We start from the raw sequence: 10,783 nt of genomic DNA, 5'->3' as shown, positions 1-10,783 counted from the left end.
CATAGTTTCTTTTTATATAAAAATAAGTTTAATTTTGTTATAAATTTTTTTTTGCAAATTTTTGTTTGAGTAGATTTTAATAGTTTTGTTTTTGAGTGTTTTTTCGCGTTCAGTGTGTGTGAATTGGTATATATTTTTTTGTGTCTAAGCTTTTTTTTGTAATTTTTATATTTTGCTCTCTCTCTCCATTTTAGGGGTTAAAAACGTGTTCAATGTTTTTAGCTATCTATACAATTTCTTTTCATGCTTTTTTATTCCCATTTAACAAATTGCTATAGATTGAAAGTTTCATTGCGTCTACTTTTCGTATCCAGTCAGTCAGTGTTGGTTATTAAGCAGTGTTGGATCATCTTCATTTTTAAATAATTCTTTCGCTAACAAATTTGAAATAAAAAAATCAAAAAGTTATACTTAACATATACACACATATAGCAAGAGTAATATAACTTTTTTTTTACGTTCAAACTCGTAAAAACGTAAACAATTTTTAAAGTGCAAGAAATTCAATATAATAAAAAAAAACATCATTATTATATAACTCAAACAAATTTTAAGCAAAAAAAATCAAAAATTTGTAAAATATAAAAAAAAAAAAAATTTTAAGCGTTAAATTTAAAATTTGTTAAAGGAAAAGCAACTGCCTAAATTGTAAGCTAACAGACATACATATCCTCTTAAATTTCTTAGTAAGTACAAACTATAATTTATCTATTTCATTAAAGTTTTTTCTTCAACAAAGGATTTTTTTTTTGGGAAAAAAAGAAAAAATCCTGTCTGACTGTTTTTTTGTGTATGTATTAGTACATTAAACGAAATACTTTGAGATTCTTAATATTTCTTTGCAGAAAATCAATATATACTTTGATTAATTTGTTTTCTTTTTTTTACTTTTTTGTTTCTAACAACTATTTTATTAGACTGTTTACGTATTTTTTTTTGTTTACAGTTAATTTGTGCTATTTATGACACATACATATGTATGTATGTTTGTTATTTTCTATACATATATAAAAGTATATAACTGCCATTAACATTTGGCTCTTTTTAATTGTATACTACAGTGAGTGGCAATAAATTTTTTAATTACAAAAGGACTTGAGATTTTTATGATTTGTAGAAAAGTTTATAACATACTTTTTGGACTTTAGAGGGCTGTTAAAAGAAAAGTGTTTTCTGTATATATTTTCAACGATTTTTTATTCAAATTTAAAGTTTCGTTATTAAAAACTTAACTTATAATGCAAAAGTTGCTTTAAATATTAACTACCTTATTCATATATATTTATTAAAGGTTTAGAGGACCTAAATAAAGAAAACAATTGCAACTGGATAAAAATCCCAACATATGGACCATTTCTATTTTGAAAGTGCTTTTTTGGTAGATAAAATTCTGTCATGAATCAAATCCAACAAACATATTGGAATTTTTTAGATCTTTTATAAATATCTCTCTGAAGTTTTTTGTGTAAAATTCTTACAAAATAAACAAGTAAGAACTTATAGTCGGACATGGGATTTTCTAAAATAGGGGTTAATATGGTCCTATCCTTATAAATTTTGGTAGAGGAATTTACGTCTACATTATTTATTTACGCAGAATATCATCATGATATAAGTGTTCATAAGTGAAATTTGTCCATCAAGTCATTTTCTGAAGGGGATTTTGTGTGGGGGATTGGGTCAAATGAGGCCCGATCATTATAAAAATCAGCAGTATCATTAAGACTTATATAATACTAGATTTTGCCGATTTTTGAAGTGATACAAGAACAATTAACATGTTTATGAGCACAAAAGACCTATTCGGGGGTACGGTTGTATGAGGGTTATACGAAATAATAGACCGATTTTAACCATTTTCAATAGGCTTCGTCTTTGGGCAAATTTCATAATATTATCTTGAAAATTTAGACCTGTAGAGTGCGCACAAGGTTTACATGGACACACAGATGGACGGACAGACAGACAGACTTACAGATGGACATAGCTAAATTGTCTCAGAAAGTGATTCAGAACCGATTGGTATACTTTAAGGAGGGACCAATATTTTTGGGTGTTACAAACATCTGCGAAAACGCATAGTACCCTCCCCACTATAGTGGTGTAGGGTATAATAACAAACCATTCTAAAGCAATACTATACACAATTCCAAGACCAAGTTCTTCTGAATTAAAAACAAATACTTTTTTGGGTTTTATGGAAGATAGAGTCTTATGTGGATCGATCTTCAAAACATATGGTATTTTGAAACCAGTGTTAAAATCATTTTTTGAAGTGTACTTTATATGGGGAATCGGGTCAAATATAGTCCGATCCTCATATAGTTTAACTCCTATGGGCCAATTATGTCTCATTCCTTATAAATTTTGGTACCGAAATTTTGATTCTTATAAAATTGTATTATTTCACGACTACAACGCTCAGTAGTTTAGAAACTTTTATTTTCGGAAATAGTTCGGTATATCAGAAACTCGAGAAAATTTCGCAATGAAATTTCACATGATTGACAGTTGTAGGTAATCGTGAGGCCAGTCTGTAACCCCCCAAAATTGATCGATCTCGGTTATTAAATTTTATATATAACTACTCCTTGAGAAGATCTACTAAAATGCGCATACTTGTTACTGACAACTCAAAGCACCTATGCTCATAATGGATCTATATATATATATATATATATATATATATACATAGCTCTATAAGGTCCTTTAATATTTCCCAAGTTTTTTTACTAATACGCGGTAAATAATGCTACAGTGGGCACTTTTATCAAAAAAACTCATTTTATGGAATAAATAAATTTTTTTCCGCTTTAGGAATTTGCGTATTTGTATATAGAACGTAAGATAACTGGTAACGGTGTTATTTAAGAAAGATTTGGATCTATATATGTCAAAAAATTTGTTCCGATATCTTAATCCGTTTAAATTTTACATTAATTAAAATTTTCTATGTGAGATTTTAAAAATATCTATATTATGATGTTTGAAGTTTTTCGTAAATGGGGTTCTAATAAGAGATCTGTTATATTTTATATATATATTAAAGTTTAATCCATTATAATTTCAATGATACCAAATACTTGTATAAAAACTTTAAACTTAATTAGCAGATAGTTCCCAAACTTATACTCCTTTTGACACAATTCTCTTTATTAAACTCAATCCTGATCATGCGAGTACGAATATACTAATTTGGTCCTAGATTATTTTAATTTTGATTTGAAATTGTTTTATTGGCGATATTGATAATGTCTAACTTTTACTTTTTATTAAATTTTGTACTCTTATTACGTTTATTATACATAGACGACTATAATGATGATGACATTGTGGTAAATGTTTTCATTCAAGTACATGTCATAAAAGTTGTTATATTTTTAAGTGTTTATTATTGAAAGAGAGTGCCTGCAACTGATTTAACGACATATAATTTTAAACAACTGCTATAAACAGCTACAATTACTTAAATTATAATTTGAGTTTTTTTTTTTTCAAGTTAAAATATAAAGTTAACAGATTTATTGCATGTACACAGTCAGGTCAAGCCCTATTAATGGCAATTAAACTAGTCAATAAAATTTGCTAAATAATTTTTTATAAAAATAAAAAATTTCAAATTTCATTATGATTCATTAAGTATTTAATATCTCATGACTAAATAAATTCAAATTAATACCAACTGATCTCTTATTATGCTAATTCGCCAGTTTAAAGCCTTACAAGTGGGTAGCTTGGTAAACAGTCTTGTATTTTTGTTCACTATTTCAGGGGAAAGTGTTAAAATAATTTTTCCATTATTCTTTGTTTTCATTATTTGTTGAAAGTGTTTTTTTTTCACTTTTCCAATTAATGTCTCAGTTGCTTAGTTGTCTTTGCTTTAATTCTATTAGTATCAGATAAACATTATTTAACTATAAGTAGCTTACATTTTCAATAAGCCAGTTATCCCTAATACGATTATTGTATTCTAACAAAACTTGGATTTTATTCAAATTTGAATTTTCTTGTTTTATTTTTTTTTTTGGTTTTTGGCACAAAAGTCTTCTTATTTTTTGGTTACACCTTGCCAAATTTGTAATGAGAAACTAATAAAATAAATACGATGGAAAACAAACTTTTATGAGATAAAGTTATTATGAATTTCTAAGTATAGAAATTTTCTTGGCTTTAGTACATAAATATAAAGACAATTTGTGGTTTATACAACACAAAAGCAAACTTTCTACACAAATGCAAAATTTTGCATAAAATATACATACATTTTTTTACAGTAATATATAAAAAAAATAAACGTGTGGTTCAAAAACTTATTATTGCTTAATATTTCATCGCGAACGGTTATATGCAGCCTGATTTATGCGCCAAAGTTGACTTTGCGGATGCTTTCTAACTATTTCATACGTAACAGCATCTACAAACCTTTCTAACGAAAACAAATCTCACATACACTTTGTATTTAGAAATCGGAAGAATTTAATGAAAGTCCCTTTAACTTTGAAAGCGTCTCACATGAATGCTAACACACACATGATTCTTACTTTCGCTTCTCAATTGGATAAAGCTTGAAATTTACCACTGCTAATAGTCGAAATCGTCTCTTTATTTAATCTAATAATTGTAAATTTATAATTGATAAACTATTAGTGCACCTTATAATGAAATTAATCCCGCAAAGATTTTTTATCGCAAAAGTCACTTAGAAGTATCTTACAGGCGATAGTGGCCAAAATATCATTACTCTAAATTTGTGTCGTTAAGAACTCTTCCTGGTGAAGCTATAAGTGCACATTATAATGGAATTAACCCCACAAAAAAATTATCACAAAAGTTACTTAGAAGCATCTTACAGGCGATAATAGCCGAAGTATCATTATTCTGAAATTCTTAATAGATCTGTTACTGATAGTCGAAAACGTTACTTTATTTATTAAAATTTTCATTGATAATTGAGAAACTATTAGTGAACCACAACCATTTTTTTTCGCAAATGTTACTTAGAAACGTCTTACATGCGATAATAGCCAAAGTATCATTATTCTGAATTCCTGCCGTTATGAACTCTTCGTCGTGGAAGCGTCCTCTATGAGACATGTGACACTGACTTCTAGTAGACTCACAAATGTTTTCTTAAATGTGTACAATCTTCCAACTATCATCCTGAAATGTCTTATTCGACTACAAAAAGTGTTCACAAATGTGTACAATCTTTCAACTGTTATCCAAAAGTGACTTAAACGTATATAGCTGTAAGATGATATTTCGGAATTCCAAAGTTAATTAAACATATACGACCAGTTGATAAAACTTATCGAATATGTATAATCATAAAATTATCACCCTGAAGTGACATATTAGATACCCAAATGTGCTGTTAAATGTGTACAATCTTTTAACTATTCTCCAGAAGTGACTTAAACGTAAACAGCTGTAAGATGATATTTCGGAATTCCAAAGTGAATTAAACATATACCAGCAGATGATAGAAGTTATCAAATATGTATAATCATAAAATTATCATCCTGAAGTGACTTATTAGATTCCCAAATATGTTCTTAATTGTGTACAATATTTCAACTGTCATCCAGAAGTGACTTTAACGTATACAGCTATAAGATGATAATTCTGAATTCGAAAGTGCTTAAACATATATCACCAGATGATAAAAATGATCGAATACGTATAGCCATAAAATTATCATCTAGAAGTCACTTATTAGTCTTGAAAAAAAATATTTCAACTGTTATCCAGAAGTGACTTCAACGTATACAACTACAAGATTATAATTCGGAATTCCAACGTGAATTAAGCATATACCATCAGATGACAGAAATTATCGAATATGTATAATCATATACACCTATAAGATGATAATAAGGAATTCCAAAGTGCTTAACCATACATATATAACCAGATGATAAAAATCGATCGAATACGTATAGTCATAAAATTGTCATCTAGAAGTGACTTATTAGTCTTGAAGATAACCAAAATATTTCGCAACAACCCTGAAGTTTATCTGAAGTGACTTATGCAAAAATTCACTATATTGTCCCAGCAAACACTTTAATGCTAAAATATCATTCAGAAAGTGTCGACTAAAAGACATCCAGTGGATTTTTAAATGTCTATAATCTTTCAACTGTCATCAAGAAGATGAAAATACGAAGTAATGTATGTATTTGTAAAATATATAGTCTCTTCATGATGATGCCATTAAAGGTATGTAATTAACACACTCGCTTACAAATAACTACTTAAATAAGTACTTGCAAATGTGCAAATAAAGAGGCAAAAGGTTAAAAAAGTACATATCTGATTAATTATATGTAAGTCATGGTAAGAATACTTAAAAGTAATGCATTGGGCATAACAGTTATTGAAAAATAAGTTATTGTGTAAGTACAAGTCATTACCTAGTATTTGTTGGAACGTTTCTATAATGCCATAGTTAATGAATTATGGCTTCACTTTAGTTTATTTTAAAATATTATATAACACCAATTAAGATAATCTGAAAACCTAAAATGAAACAAGATATTTCTTTAAGTTCAACAAACTTAAATATGTATTATATTCTTATAACATATAACAACTGTAAATAAGTCTCAAATATCCCTAAAATATCCTTCAAATACTTCCTAGAATAAATATTTTATTTCACAATAAATTTGTAATAAATTCCTCTTAAACATCTTAGTATCTACTTGTTATAAATAGGAAAAGCTGCGTCATTGCTATGACGAGGACAATAGCAGCTTTAAAACATTAATCAATTTTAAAATCTAATTTTAGAAAAACAAAAAACAAGACAAATAAATAAAGTAACATTATACAATCGATATTACATTGTAATACTATTGTTATTACAAATAAATCTTACCACCATCAATTACTTACATTTCTATACAATTTTAAAATGTTTTTTTCACTTGGATTCCCAGACACTCCTACATAGCAGTCATTGTGGAACAATTACTTATACAATGAAAGACACACATACACACTTACATAAATACTTTTCCTAACAACTGAGAGAGTCCTTGGAAAACAATCTTTAAAACGGACATAAAAAGAACAGGTGTAATTTAACAAATAATAAAAAAAAGCACAACATATAATCGTCAATCCACAACAAAAACAATTCACCGACAATTCACTCAAAAAGTTTTTTCGTTTTTGTTGGTTGGCAAAAGAAACTTTCTACAAATGCTGAAGGGGAGGTATTTTCCGAAATTGATTTCCTTTGCAATTGAATCTATTCAATAGAATTTTACTTTTTTTCTCTGTAAAAGTAAGTAAACCTTTTAAATCCTTTTTTTTTCAAAGTTAACAATCTCAGTTTTGTGCGTTTGGGGTATCATTAAATTTAAAATGGCAGAAAATAACACCAGACTAGTGACTGGTTCTTAAAGGTTAGGGGTGTAGCGGTTCAAACCACTTCACATGAAGGAAACCTTGAAACTTTTTTGGGCGTTTCTTTTCAACAAATTTGTTGACTCACAAGAGAAAATTTCATTCTTCAATAAAAAAAAAAAAACAAATTTTGTAATTAATTTAAAGAAAATATACTAAGTATGAGCTTAATTTGACGTTAAATTAAAAATGTGTACTTTTACTTTTTCCACATTTTTTAAGGAAATGTATTCATATGTTTGTGTCCTTACAACAAGTATAATTATACTCATACCACCCCTACTTATGTTTTTAACATTTCATTTTCAAACAATTTTTTTTACCCCAAAATGAAAACCATTAAAATTTTACAAATAAAACAAGTAAGAAATTATAGTCGGGCGTGGCCGACCATATGATACCCTACACCAGTTATGAATATTAAATGTGATTTATTTTTCATAATAAAGCATTTATCTTCAATATTCCCTTGTTCCGATACATTTAAGCAATTTATGGATGAAAAACTAATTTTCTGAAAGAGGCTTTATATGGGGGCTAGGGGCAAATATGGACCAAGCCCGAAAAAATTTTGTGAATATATTTATGTTGACATAATATTTTATTGTGCTGAATTTCATCGCGATATTTGTGTTTATAAGCTAATTTGGGACATTCAAGTAATTTTCTGAAGGGGACTTTGTATGGGAGCTAGGGTCAAATGGGGCCCGATCTTTATGAAATTTGGCAGGGTCATCAAGACTTCTATAAAACTTAGTTGTGCCGTATTTTATCGATATATCTGTATATTTAACATAATTATGAGCTCAGAAGCCCTTTTCGGGGGGTTCTGTTGTATGGGGGCTAGGTGAAATAATGGACCGATTTTAACCATTTTCAATAGGCTTCGTCCTTAGGTCAAATAAAACGTGTGTGCCAAATTTCATCCAATTATCTTGAAAATTGCGACCTGTACCTTGCGCACAAGGTTTACATGGACAGCCAGCCAGACGGACGGACGGACGGACATTGCTTAATCGACTCAGAAAACGATTCTAAGCCGATTGGTATACTTTAAGGTGGGTCTAGGACGAATATTTTTGTATGTTACAAACATCAGCACAAATCCAATATACCCTCCCCACTAAAGTGGTGTAGGGTATAAAAATCCAATATACCCTCCCCACTAAAGTGGTGTAGGGTATAAAAATTACTAGAGTAAAAGAAAATAACAAAAAAATATACATCAAATGAAATATGAAGAGTAGACAAAGAAAACAAAATTGGAAAAGAAATAAATTAAAAGTATGTCAGTTATTATTCAAACTGACATTGAGAAATATATATATTTTTTGGTTTGAAGTGGTAGGTATGAATAATTATTAAGTTAAATGCCCATTATTCATATATTTGACAAAATATTGTAGCAAATTAGTTAAGCAAGCCTAAAAATGGTTTAAGTGTCAAACGAATTGTCAACAAATCATCATGAATAGCTTATCGCATGAACAGCGGACCCAAGAGACTCCATTTCTTCAAAAGCCTTATAGATACATATATGATAAACTGTCCAACAAACTGTCATATTGCCCATACTTTTTGGATCTACTCGAATAAATGATCGATATAGCAAAACTGACTCGATGTTTTTTCGTAAATTGAAGCTAATTTTTAACTTAAAAAACGCATTTAACTCAATGTCTGGTTATATATATTATCGTAAGGTTAAATTGACAGTTTGCATACAAAACAAGTAAGAAAGTATAGTCGGGCATGGCCGACCATATGATACCCTACACCAGTTATGAATATTAAATGTGATTTATTTTTCATAATATCGCATTTATCTTCAATATTCCCTTGTTCCGATACATTTAAGCAATTTATGGATGAAAAACTAATTTTCTGAAAGAGGCTTTATATGGGGGCTAGGGGCAAATATGGACCAAGCCCGATAAAATTTTCTGAATATATTTATATTTACATAATATTTTATTGTGCTGAATTTCATCGCGATATTTGTGTTTATAAGTTAATTTGGGACATTCAAGTAATTTTCTGAAGGGGACTTTGTATGGGAGCTAGGGTCAAATGGGGCCCGATCTTTATGAAATTTGGCAGGGTTATCAAGACTTCTATAAAACTTAGTTATACCGTATTTTATCGATATATCTGTATATTTAACATAATTATGAGCTCAGAAGCCCTTTTCGGGGGGTTCTGTTCTATGGGGGCTAGGTGAAATAATGGACCGATTTTAACCGTTTTCAATAGGCTTCGTCCTTGGGTCAAATAAAACGTGCGTGCCAAATTTCATCCAATTATCTTGAAAATTGCGACCTGTAGCTTGCGCACAAGGTTTACATGGACAGCCAGCCAGACGGACGGACGGACGGACGGACGGACGGACATAGCTTAATCGACTCAGAAAACGATTCTAAGCCGATTGGTATACTTTAAGGTGGGTCTAGGACGAATATTTTTATATGTTACAAACATCAGCACAAATCCAATATACCCTCCCCACTAAAGTGGTGTAGGGTATAAAAATATTTTAACTGTCAGAATATCTACAGGTTAAACGATAACCGGAGGTGGAGTTAACGTAGCTTAAAGTGAAACCAAGCTATAGCGGACTCTAGAGACTTCATTATATCCACAAAAATTAATTATTGGGTGCAGTTTACATGCTCGTGGCATCATCTTATTACTTCAAAAATTAAATCGAAGCTCATGTTACGGTTAATGGAGATCGCACCGCAATACGATCAATGATGGATGACAATTTAGAAAGCAGAGGGTATAACGATTTTGTCATTCGTTTTGTAAAACATATAAAATACTAGACCATAGACCCATTACGGTTCTATAAATCGATTTTCAAACAATTGAACATACGATTTTTGTCGAAAAAAAAAGTCGAAATTGCCTATTTAGTTCAAAAAAAATTCTATAAAACCATTATATTGCAGGAAAAATGTCGAAAATTGCTATTAAAAAAGTTCGAAAGTTGAAAATTGTTCTTAATTAAAAAAGGTTTTATTTCAATTATAGAACGCTTAAACCCATTATTCTGCATTATATACTAAGATGATCTAACCATGTCCGTCCAACTGTTTGTCTGCACGGTATTGTTCTAGTGAGAGGAGCTAGAGGACTAAATATTTTCTATTTATATGTCTTGTTTGGTACTAAATGTAAGCAATATCGCTCAACGGCCCATATAAGGTCCTCTCGAGAAATTCTACTGAATTTATCAGGATCTTACCATAATTAACCATTATAAAATAAGAGTAAATTCGACAAAAATAATTTGTTAAAATAAATAAGAATTCTGAAGAATTTGTTTCAAAAATAAATCAAAGACCCCATTAAAGGTCCTCCTCCT

The 10,783-nt window shown here is 29.5% G+C and overlaps 1 protein-coding gene across 4 annotated transcripts in view; it reads left to right on the top strand.

The window, feature by feature from the left end:
• Positions 1–317: 317 nt before the first annotated feature.
• LOC119603443 (uridine phosphorylase 1) overlaps positions 318–10,783 on the top strand; it is a 46,119-nt gene continuing 35,653 nt past the window's right edge. For 2 of the 4 annotated variants that reach the window (XM_037955485.1, XM_037955483.1), the window contains exon 1: positions 318–648. The gene's annotated coding sequence lies outside the window, so the exon portion shown is untranslated. Of the gene's footprint in view, positions 687–10,783 lie in introns of all 4 variants that reach the window. The other 2 variants (XM_037955484.1, XM_037955482.1) reach the window with 2 other exon arrangements.

This window comes from Lucilia sericata, unplaced genomic scaffold, assembly GCF_015586225.1.
Source record: "Lucilia sericata isolate MDLA Ls3-8-SP2 unplaced genomic scaffold, ASM1558622v1 Contig000307F_arrow, whole genome shotgun sequence".
Lineage (NCBI taxonomy): Eukaryota > Metazoa > Arthropoda > Insecta > Diptera > Calliphoridae > Lucilia > Lucilia sericata.
This window is presented reverse-complemented; position numbering and strand designations above follow the sequence as displayed.